Source organism: Plecotus auritus, assembly GCF_963455305.1.
Source record: "Plecotus auritus genome assembly, chromosome: X".
NCBI classification, from domain to species: domain Eukaryota; kingdom Metazoa; phylum Chordata; class Mammalia; order Chiroptera; family Vespertilionidae; genus Plecotus; species Plecotus auritus.
In genome coordinates this window covers 94127889-94139298 of record NC_137784.1, presented here as the reverse complement: position 1 = coordinate 94139298, position 11410 = coordinate 94127889, and the positions used below count along the sequence as shown (strand labels likewise).

The following is an 11410-nucleotide window of genomic DNA, read 5'->3' as shown; positions in this document are numbered from 1 at the left end:
AAAATATTTTTTATTGATTTCAGAGAGGAAGGGAGAGGGAGAGAGAGAAACATCAATGATGAGAGAGAATCATTGATTGGCTGCTGGGGATCAAGCCCACAATCCAGGCATGTGCCCTGACCGGAATCAAACTGTGACCTCCCTGTTCATTGGTCAACGTTCAACCACTGAGCCATGCCAGCCAGGCCCTCACAAGTTTTTAAAGAAAGACCTCCATGCTGGCCTAGGCTAGTTGCTGCCAAAAGAGCCCTGGGCTATCCAAATGTTGGGTATTATGGTGTCTCAGGGAATTGTTATAGTGGAGCTCACCAGGCTCATACCGAATCATGTTTGACTGTATGAGGGGAGTGCTTCACACAGTGACAGTGGTGAATGTCCCTCTAGGCCTCCCCTTGGAGTCACAACTCAGTTTCTCCCTGCATGTCTCTGGCAACCCCTGGGCTTGACAGGAATGCCTTAAGAGTTAAAAAAATAATTTTTAAATTTTTTAAAATTTCTTTATTGATAACGGTGTTACATATGTGTCTTTATTCCCCCATTATCCCCCTTCCCCACCCTCATGCCCTCACCCCCCTGTTGTCTGTGTCCATTGGTTAGGCTTATATGCATGCATACAAGTCCTTTGGTTGATCTCTCCCCCTTATTCCTACCCTCCCCTACCTTCCCTCTGAGGGTTAATGGTTTGATTGATGTTTCTCTGTCTCTGGATCTATTTTTGTTCATCAGTTTATGTTGTTCATTATATTCCATAAATGAGTGAGATCATGTGATATTTATCTTTCTCTGCCTGGCTTATTTCACTTAGCATAATGCTCTCCAGTTCCATCCATGCTGTTGCAAATGGTAAGAACTCCTTCTTCTTTACTGCGGCGTAGTATTCCATTGTATAGATGTACCAGTTTTTTATTTTTTTAAATAAATCTTTATTCAGATTATTACAGTTGTTTCTCCTTTTTCCCCCCATAGCTCCCCTCCACCCGGTTCCCACCCACCTTCTGCCCTTACCTCCCCTCCACTGTCCTCATCCATGGGTGTATGATTTTTGTCCAGTCTCTTCCTGAACCCCCCCATACCCCTTTCCCCCACAGAATTATCAGTCCACTCTTTTTCTATGCCCCTGATTCTATTATATTCACCAGATTATTCTGTTCCTCAGGTTTTTAATTCACTTGATTTTTAGGTTCACTTGTTGATAGATATGTATTTGTTGTTCATAATTTTTATCTTTACTTTTTTCTTCTTCCTCTTCTTTAAGAATACCTTTCAGCATTTCATATAATACTGGTTTGGTGGTGATGAACTCCTTTAGCTTTTTCTTATCTGTGAAGCTCTTTATCTGCCCTTCAATTCTGAATGATAGCTTTGCTGGGTAGAGTAATCTTGGTTGTAGGTTCTTGCTATTCATCACTTTGAAAATTTCTTGCCACTCCCGTCTGGCCTGCATAGTTTATGTTGAGAAATCAGCTGACAATCGTATGGGTGCTCCCTTGTAGGTAACTAACTGTTTTTCTCTTGCTGCTTTTAAGATTCTCTCTTTGTCTTTTGCCCTTGGCATTTTAATTATGATGTGTCTTGGTGTGCTCCTCTTTGGATTCCTTTTGTTTGGGGTTCTGTGTGCGTCCTGGACTTGTAAGTCTATTTCTTTCACCAGGTGGGGGAAGTTTTTGGTCATTATTTCTTCAAATAGGTTTTCATTATCTTGCTCTCTCTCTTCTTCTGGCACCCCCATAATTCTGATTTTGGTACGCTTGAAGTTGTCCCAGAGGCTTCTTACACTTTCTTCAACTTTTTTTTTTTTTTTTTTTTTTGCTTTTTCGGTTGAGTGTTTTTTGCTTCTTTGTATTTCAATTCTTTTACTCGATTCTTGTGTTCCTCTAGTCTGCTGTTGGGTCTCTGCATAATATTTTTTATTTCAGTCAGTGTATGTTTAATTTCTAGTTGGTCCTTTTTCATATCCTCGAGGGTCTTGCTAAATTTATCGGCCTTTTCTAGGATATTCTTGAAAAGCCTTATAACCGTGGTTTTGAATTCTATATCCAGTCGTTTGTTTTCCTCCATTTCTTTCGTTTGTGATCTGTTTCTTTAACGCCGCATTTTCACTGCTTCCCTGATTTGGTAGGGTAGATTTGTGTGCTAGGTTTCCTATATGGCCCAGTGGGTCGGCCTCCCCAGTTAACCTGAGGTGGACACTCTTGGTGCACCCCTTTGTGGACTGTGTGTACAGCCTTGTTGTAGTTAAGTCTTGATTGTTGTTGGTATCACTGGGAGGAATTGACCTCCAGGCCAGTTGGCTGTAAAGATCCGCTGTGTCTATGCTGGGAGAAGTTCGGTGCTGGAGACAGCCTTATAGGATTAGACTTGCCAAATTGCAATAGCCTCTGTGCTCAGCTTGGATGGGGTGGAGTGTCAGGGCAGAGAAGACAGTCTTGGCTTCCAGTCAGCCTTGCCCTTGCACACGTGCGCGCCTGCAGACCTCTGCCTTCCCTGGCTCCCGAGTCTCCGCCCCAGAATCCAGATTCCCCCCACAAGAGCGTGGGTCCCCAGGGGCTCGCCTGGAACTGGAGTTCAGTGCAGTCAGAACTGGGGCTCAGTGCAGTCAGGAGCTTCTGACTCCCTTCTGCTAGGGAAAGCCTGTGGCAACCTCCGCAGCCTTTGTGCACACTGGCGCGTGCGCCTCCAGAACCCTGCCTGCCAGGGCTCCCCGGGGTCTCTCCCGGGTCTCCGAGTCTCCGGGTGCCTTTCTCTCTAACTGACAGTCCAGACTCCCCCTGTATGAGCCTGGGTCCACGGGGTTTCGCCCGGGACTGGGGTTCAGTGCAGTCAGAACTGGGGTTCAGTGTGGTCGGAGGCTTCCATCCCCCTTCCGCCAGAGAAAGTCAGCCAGGCTCTCAGCTTCCCTTCCTCTCTGCGTGCACAAAGACCCTTTGCCGTACCTCCAATTCTCTGTGAGCTTTTCTCTTTCCTTCTAGTTGTAGAATTTTCACTCAGCCAGCTTTCCTGTGGTTCTGGATGGTGTCCGTTCTGTCTTTTAGTTGTAGTTTTGAAATTGTTGTGCGAGGCAGTAGTTTTGTTGCTTACCTATGCCGCCATCTTGGTTTCTCCCTGTACCACAGTTTTTTAATCCACTCATCTGCTGATGGGCACTTAGGCTGTTTCCAAATTAAATTTATTTTTCAATTGCAGTTGTCATATAAGCATCCTTGAGAGGTTTTAAAAAATAATTTTTACAAAAAATACCAACTTGGTTTATTGGATAAAAACAGTGGTAAAATGGACATAAAGCCAAAAGTTAGAACAGGACATTTTCACATTATCCCCCAACTCAAAAATGTAATTCCCATCATCTGGGGTTAATGTGTTAAGCTCTGGTTCCCTGAAACCCCTCACTGTTCATCTACACTGGAAGCAAGGCTTGCAGTAGAACTCATGAGAGGAGGATGCCAGAGGCAACCTCAGTCTTGATTACTCCTTTATCCTTAAAATTATCTGAGCTGGAGGGAAGCAGGGAAGGAATAAGGAGGCCAGAAGGGCTGGGACTTGAATCTAGGGCCCACTGCCCAAGATGTTCTAGAAATAGCTATCCTTGTCTCATCTAATCCCAAATAAGTATCATTGTCAGGACTTAGGAGGGAGAAGAAAGGAGATAGTTGGTTTGAGAACCAGTTGTGGCTTCCAAACAGTCCCCTAGCATTGGTAAAACCAGTGAAGGCAACCAGTCCAGGACTGGGGGACCCCCATCTTTTTCCTCCCACCCAATCAAGAGGTAAAAAGGAATTCCTTGGGGCCACAGCAAGCCCAGCTGCTCTTAAATCTCCACATCGCTTTCATTGTCGTTGTCATGGTCTCTGTCATAGAACTCACTGGGCGCCTCTGGCCTGCTGTAGTTCTCCTCAGGACCTCTCTCCTGTGCATAAGCCTCATCAGTCCTGTCATAGGTCAGGAGGTCTGTGGGCACACCATGAATCTGGACACTAGGCCCATGGTTCAGCAACTTCAGATTTTCAAATATTGTCTAGTGGATCTGGTCCAGATACTGGCGTGAGTTCTAATTCTTGATGCAGATGCTGACATCTGGATGGAGCGTGAAGTTTGGGGCAAAGTACTCAAAGTATTCACTCTAGGGAAGCTCCTCACTAATGGCCTCTTCCACCAGCAGTGATGTCTCCAGCACTGGGCAACATTTCGGACAGTATAACTATCACCACCTAGCACCAGTAGAGGAGTATTGATGCTCTTAACATGATTAACGCATTCCCCATGTCCTCGAATGCTGAGGTTAAAGCAGCCCAATTTATCACAGCCCAGAGAGTCAGCTCCATGCTGGAAAACAATGCACGTGCGTGGGTAGAAGTTCGCTTATAACTCTGGTCATCAATGCCATCCCACAGGGGCACATTGAGACAGTAGTAGTGGCCTCCTTCTGCTCCAACTTCATACATGTCACCTGTTCTCAGGAAGAAGTAGTTTCCATACTTGTGGAAGGACACTGTCATGACCCGGTCAGTGACGTAGAAGGCTTCCTGAACCCCATCACCATGGTGGATGTCAATATCAATGTAGAGCACCTGAGGGTGGTACTTGAGCAGCTCCAGGATGCCAATCACAATGTCATTGACATAGCAGAAGCCAGAGACCTCAAACTTCTTGGCATGGTGCAGACCTCCAGCCCAGTTAATGGCAATATCACAAATTTTGTTTTTCAGCTGGGTTGCTCCTTGCAGAGATGTGCCTGTGTAACGGGAATAAAACTCAAAAAGCCTGGGAAACACTGGGCAGTCACCGCCCACGTTGAAGGCATTAAGGCTCTTGGTAAAGCTTTGCATATTGGTGGGGCTGACTCTCTGTAGGAAGTCAATGTAGTCCTCAGAGTGGAAGCAGCACATGTCATGTTGGGAGGCCTAGTATGGCTTGAAGATGATTATCTTCTTACAGAGCCCGTAGTGCAGGACCAGATGATGGGTCAGTGCCAAGCGGTGAGGCTTCATAGGGTGCCCAGCCCCATAGTGGAAGTTGCCCACATTGGGGTTGTAGAATTAGGCCACGGTTTTTGCCATGGTGCCTGCGGGACCAGGCCCCGCAGCTCAGCTACCCGCCCAGCTGCCAGCCCCTTTTGGAATGTTTAAAGAATGCAACTCAGGCCCGGGATGGTTGGTGCCAAGAGAGCCTTGGGCCATGTGCAAGTTGGATAGGGTGGGGTCCCAGGGAGTCATCAGGGTGGAGCTAGTGGAATTCACCAGGCTAATGCAGAATCAGATTTGGCTTTGTGGGAGGCCAACTCAACAAAAGGACAATGGGAGCTAAGAGCAATTTAAAGTAGAATGAGTAGAATTAATTTCAAATGTATATCACTCCAGTTCATAGTTTTGCACTTGGGTATACATCACTTTACATTGTTTTGCTCTGTTCAAGGCCTTTTAGAAATTAAATAGCTTTGTGCACATATTAAGACATATACTTGTTTATTACTTTATATCATAAAAATCATGTGCAACTATTCTTTTCTATTGAGGTCTGAAGGGGGAATATCCTTCAATGAGTACTTTTAAATATGTTTTCCCATTTTATTTTATATATTTATTTATAATATGTTTTTATTGATTTTAGAGAGAGAGAAGGAGGGAAAGGGAGAGAGAGACAGAAACATCAATGAGAGAGAAACATGGAATGGCTGCCTCTTGCATGTCCCCTTCTGGGGATCAAGCCAACAACCTGAGCATGTGCCCCTACCAGGGATCAAACTGGTGACCTCTTGGTGCATGGATAATGCTCAATCCACCTAGCCACACCAGCTGGGCCCATTTTATATACTTTATTGTTTTTACAAATGAATCATAGAGAAGATAAAGTTAATTGCCCAAGGTTACCCAACTAGTTAAGGGTACGGCCAAGCTTCAAAAACAAGTCTGTTTAACTTCAGAGGCTATGCTTTTCCCACTACCTCACAATGCCTACAGGAAACTACTTTAAGTTCTTGGAGGGCTTTGTCTTTTTTTTAAAAAAACCTAAGCTGTTTCCAAATAAATTATAGAAGAACTGAATATATTCAATTCTTTCTATATATTTTGGAAGTAGTATTTTCAAAAGGAATTATGTTTTTGTTTAAACAACCAGGGTTCTATGACTAAAGTATTTCCAAATAGGGGTGCCTTTCCAAAAATTATTTGCTTTCTTGGCAGTCTCCATACATTCTTTGTGAATTCAGCTACATTTCCCATCTTCCTTGTTTAGCAAAGAATCATATGTTAGTAACATTTTTTGAAAGGTGTGGCCTGGTAATATTTTTTTCAGATTTGAAATGGCTAGGTTTCCTGGCCGCATAAGGTCAAATTGTGGTGAAGCCAGCTGATAAGTTAAACATTTTTAAATTGACATTTGTTTGGATATAGCTTTGTGTAGCCATGAATGTGGATATGATTTAGGAGTGAAAGCTAATGCCTAAATTTTAAGACACAGATATTTCAGCCTTTTCATAAGTATGAGACAAATTCCTTTGTGTCAGAATATGTTGTGCTTTTTCTTGACCAGAGCAAAATATATCATTTTATCATTGTATGATAAAAAAAAAGTGGGTTTAGGAGAACTGACCCTTAAGTTAAATTCATTGGGGTGACACTGGTTAATAAAATTATAAAATTATATAGTTTTCAGATGTACAATTCTATAACACATCATCTGTATGTTGTATTGTGTCTTCACCACCTCAAATCAAGTTTCCTTTCATCACCATTTATCCCCCCTATACCCTCTTCTACCTCCCCCACAACTCCCCTTCCCTCTGGCATGGTGAAGGGATTAAGGGACCCTTAAAATATATACAGCATGTATCACTCTCAGACTTCAATCACTGTTGTTCAAAAATATAACTATTTTCTATAACATCTATATTTCAGACTTTGAGCCCCAAGAGCTCTATGATGGGAGACTGGTGGGAAAAAAAACTAAGCTCTTTCCTTTTTAGACTCTTCACCTCAAGGCTATAACATCATACTGATACCTTATGTGGTGCCAAGCCATTGGGAGGTACTGGGGTGAGTAGCAGTGATGAGATGACAGACATATAGTTATTAATTGGAGGTCTATATAGATGACTGCTGAGAGGTCTGCTCTCCTGGCCAACATGATCCCTTCAAGTCAGAGGTCCCAGGATGCTTTCCCACTGCTGTTGGGACTCAGGAATCTTTGCCACCCTCTGCATACAGACCTGTCTGCCAAGGAACACCTCACAAATATTGCTTTCAGGGGTCTTGATGTTTTCTTGCTAGAACTGCTATGAAATAAAGTAAAAGGTCCTTGATGCTCTTCAAGAATCTCTTATGTTTTCCTCTCCCCAAGTTTGGAAGAATCCATTTCTGTGGGGAAGCATGGGACTTGGTTGGAATGTCTATAAGGAGGATTCTCCAAAAGGTCGGGGGCCTCTGGGGGGACCTTGCCAAAGGCGGAAGCCCCTACCTTGACTTTTCCAAACAAGTCTGATCCCCAGGTGTTTTACTAGAATCTTTATGTTTAGACTTCAAAATGTCATTGCTTAAAGATGCATGTGTTTTCTCAAGGATGCTTACTCTGCTGATAGTATCTAATAGTTAATTTTAGTTCAAGCTGTTGTTACAATAAAAGCCTAAAAAGGCAGGTGAACGAGGCTGCTTGGTGGTGATAGCCAAGTAGTCCCTTAGCATCTCTTTCACAGAAACATGTGCCAGAGTAATCCATTCATCCGTTGTTCAGGGTCTCCTGGTCAGTTCTGGCACATTTCTACTGTAAGAAAAAGCCTTCTACCTCTCTATATTTTAATAGTCCTTTATCTTTGTGGAATGTCTTCCTCTATGAGCTTAGGCTTTTTGAATCATTTAATTTTCAAGCTACTTCTGTTTTTTGCTAATGTTCTTTACCGTCCCCCTCCCCAAGCAATGATAACAGTCAGGTACCTACTTGAATGGAGAGAAGAGAGAGGGGGGAATATACTGAGAAAAACTAGTTGAAACCTCAAATTATTATCGTCACTTTATTCATTAGAACCAGTAAATTGCTTTTCTGTAAACTTTTCTCATGACTTAATGAACTTTGATTTGAAGTCCAGAAAGAACTACGGTATAATGACCTTCATAAAAACCAGTTTAACTCTGTAAAAGCCAAGTTCCTAAAAGCCCCACAATGAAAAGTGGGGCCATGATGCTGAAGAAAAGGATGCTCTTATGAGAGTTTCACTTCTTTTTCTCATCATAAAACAACTTCATGGAAGCTGCCTTTGCTTACCAACTTCAGCAGCTGGGCTGTCCTCTCCCTTGGCTCTCCTCAAACTCCCCCTTCCAATTGCTCCCTCCTTACAGTTCTGCAGCTCTAGGGAGCAACCAGACCTCCTGAGGTAGCTGCTTGGTTGAAGTCTCCAGTGAGACTAAGGGAAATGTCTACAAGGATCTACAGGATCAATCATTTTCAGATGGATTTAAGGTGTTCTAATTATCATTGATACTGATTACAGAGCAGTTAATTGGGCTGCAAAAAAGTAGTAATTTTCAGACACAAAACCAGTAATACGGTCAGACATGCTGTACTGGAAAGAATGTGACTCAGAAACAGATCAGGGAGTTAAAAGAGCTTGTCTCAGTTTATATAAAAAGTTCATGATGGAAGAATGTAATTAAAAGTCACCTCTGAGAAAAAAAACTACATGATCATATCAGTTGATGCAGAAAAAGCATGTGACAAAATGCAACACTCTTTTTTGATAAAAACTCTTAGCAAAGTTGGAATAGAGAGATAATACCCCAACATAATAAAAGCCTTAGATGACAAACCTAAAGCCAACATCATACTCAATGGGCAAATACTAAAACCATTTCCTCTAAGAATAGGAACAAGACAGGGATATCCACTTTCACCACTCCTGTTCTACAGAGTATTAGAAGTGCTAGCCATAGCAATTAGACAAGAAGAAGAAATAAAAGGCATCCAAATTGGAAACCAAGAAGTAAAGCTGTCATTATTCGCAGATGATATAATAGATAGAAAACCCAAAGACTCAATAAAAAACTACTAGATTTAATAAATGAATTTGGCAATGTAGCAGGATACAAAATTAACATCCAGAAATCTATGGAAATTTTATACACCAATAATGAACTCACAGAAAGAAAAACTAAAAAAAAAAATCCCATTTACCATTGCAACAAAAAATTAAGATACCTAGGAAGAAACTTAACTAAGGAGAGAAAAGACCTATACTTGGAAAACTACAGGATATTGAAAAAAAGAGATAGAGGAAGATATAAATAAGTGGAAGAATATACCATGTTCATGGATTAGTAGACCAACATCATTAAAATGTCCATTCTACCCAAAGCAATCTATAGATTCAATGCACTTCCCATTAAAATACCAACGGCATATTTCACAGACCTAGAACGAACTTTCCAAAAATTCATCTGGAATAAAAAAAGACCCCGAATAGCCAGAGAAATCCTGAGGAAGAACAACAAAGTAGGAGGGATCACAATACCAGATTTCAAGCTGTATTACAAAGCCACTGTCCTCAAAACAGCCTGGTACTGGCACAAGAACAAACATATAGATCAATGGAATAGAATAGAGAACCCAGAAATCGACCCAAACCACTATGCTCAATTAATATTTGACAAAGGAGGCAGGAACATACAATGGAGTCAAGGCAGTCTCTTCAATAAATGGTGTTGGGAAAATTGGACAGATACATGCAAAAAAATGAAACTAGACCACCAAGTTACACCATACACAAAAATAAACTCAAAATGGATAAAGGACTTAAATGTAAGATGGGAAACCATAAAAAGACTAGAGGAATCCACAGGCAGCAAAATCTCAGACACATATGTCATAGCCATATCTTTACTGATACAGCTCCTAGGGCAATGGAAACTAAGGAGAAAATCAACAAATGGGACTACATCAAAATAAAAAGCTTCTGCACAGCAAAAGAAACCATCAACAAAACAAAAAAGAAAGCCCATTGCATGGGAGAACATATTTGCCAATGTTATCACTGATAAGGGTTTAATCTCCAACACTTAAAGGGAATTCATACAACTTAACAAAAGGAAGATAAACAACCAATCAAAAAATGGGCAACAGATCTAGATACTTTTCAAAAGATGACATACAGAAGGCCAAGAGACATATGAAAACACTAGAGGCCCAGTGCACAAAATTGGTGCATGGGGTGGGGGGTGTCCCTCAACCCAGCCTGCACGCTCTCCAATCTGGGACCCCTCGAGGGATGTCCAACTGCCCGTTTAGGCCTGATCCCCGTGGGATTGGGCCTAAACGGGCAGTCGGACATCCCTCACACAATCCAGGACTGCTGGCTCCCAACTGCTAGCCTGCCTGCCTGCCTTCCTGATTACCCCTAACTGCTTCTGCCTGCCAGCCTGATCACCCCCTAACCACTCCCCTGCCAGCTTGATTGGTGTCTAACTGCTCCCCTGCCAGCCTGTTTGCCCCTAACTGCCTTCCCCTGCAGGCCTGGTCATTTCTTTTTTTTTTTTTTTAAATATATTTTATTGATTTTTTACAGAGAGGAAGGGAGAGGGATAGAGAGTTAGAAACATCGATGAGAGAGAAACATGGATCAGCTGCCTCCTGCACACCCCCTACTGGGGACATGCCCACAACCAAGGTACATGCCCTTGACCGGAATCGAACCTGGGACCTTTCAGTCCGCAGGCCGACGCTCTATCCACTGAGCCAAACCGGTTTCGGCAGGCCTGGCCATTTCTAACTGCCCTCCCCTGCAGGCCTGGTCACCCCAACTGCTCTCCCCTGCAGGCCTGGGTCCCCCCCAACTGCCCTTCCCTGCAGACCCAGTAACCCCCAACTTCCCTCCTCTGCCAGCCTGGTCACCCCTAACTGCCCTCCCCTGCAGGCTTGATCACCCACAACTGCCCTCCCTTGCAGGCCTGGTTCCTCCCAACTGCCCTCCCCCGCTGGCCATCTTGTGGCTGCCACCTTGTGTCCACATGGGGGCAGGATCTTTGACCACATGGGGGCAGTCATCTTGTGTGTTGGAGTGATGGTCAATCTGCATATTACTCTTTTATTAGATAGGATAGAGGCCTGGTGCATGGGTTGGGGCCAGATGGTTTGCCCTGAAGGGTGTCCCGGATCAGGGTGGGGGTTCCCTTGGGGTGTAGCATGGCCTGGGCGAGGGGCCTGTGGTGGTTTGCAGGCTGGCCACGCCCCCTGGCGACCCAAGCAGAGGCCCTGGTATCTGGGGTTTATTTATCTTCTACAATTGAAACTTTGTAGCCTGGAGTGGAGCCAAGCCTTCTGCTCGCTCCGTGGCGGCAGCCATTTCTGTTGGAATTTATGTATCTTCTATAATTGAAACTTTGTAGCCTTAAGCAGAGGCCAAAGCAGGCCAGGGCTGCAGAAGCTTGGCTTC

General features: G+C 43.5%; 1 pseudogene across 1 annotated transcript; it reads right to left on the bottom strand.

Annotated features, from left to right (window-relative positions):
- Window positions 1-3805: 3805 nt before the first annotated feature.
- Window positions 3806-5054, bottom strand: LOC308240641 (histone deacetylase 3-like; annotated as a pseudogene). Its single transcript has one exon. The product of its transcript is annotated as a histone deacetylase 3-like (transcript).
- Between the last annotated feature and the right edge of the window lie 6356 nt (window positions 5055-11410).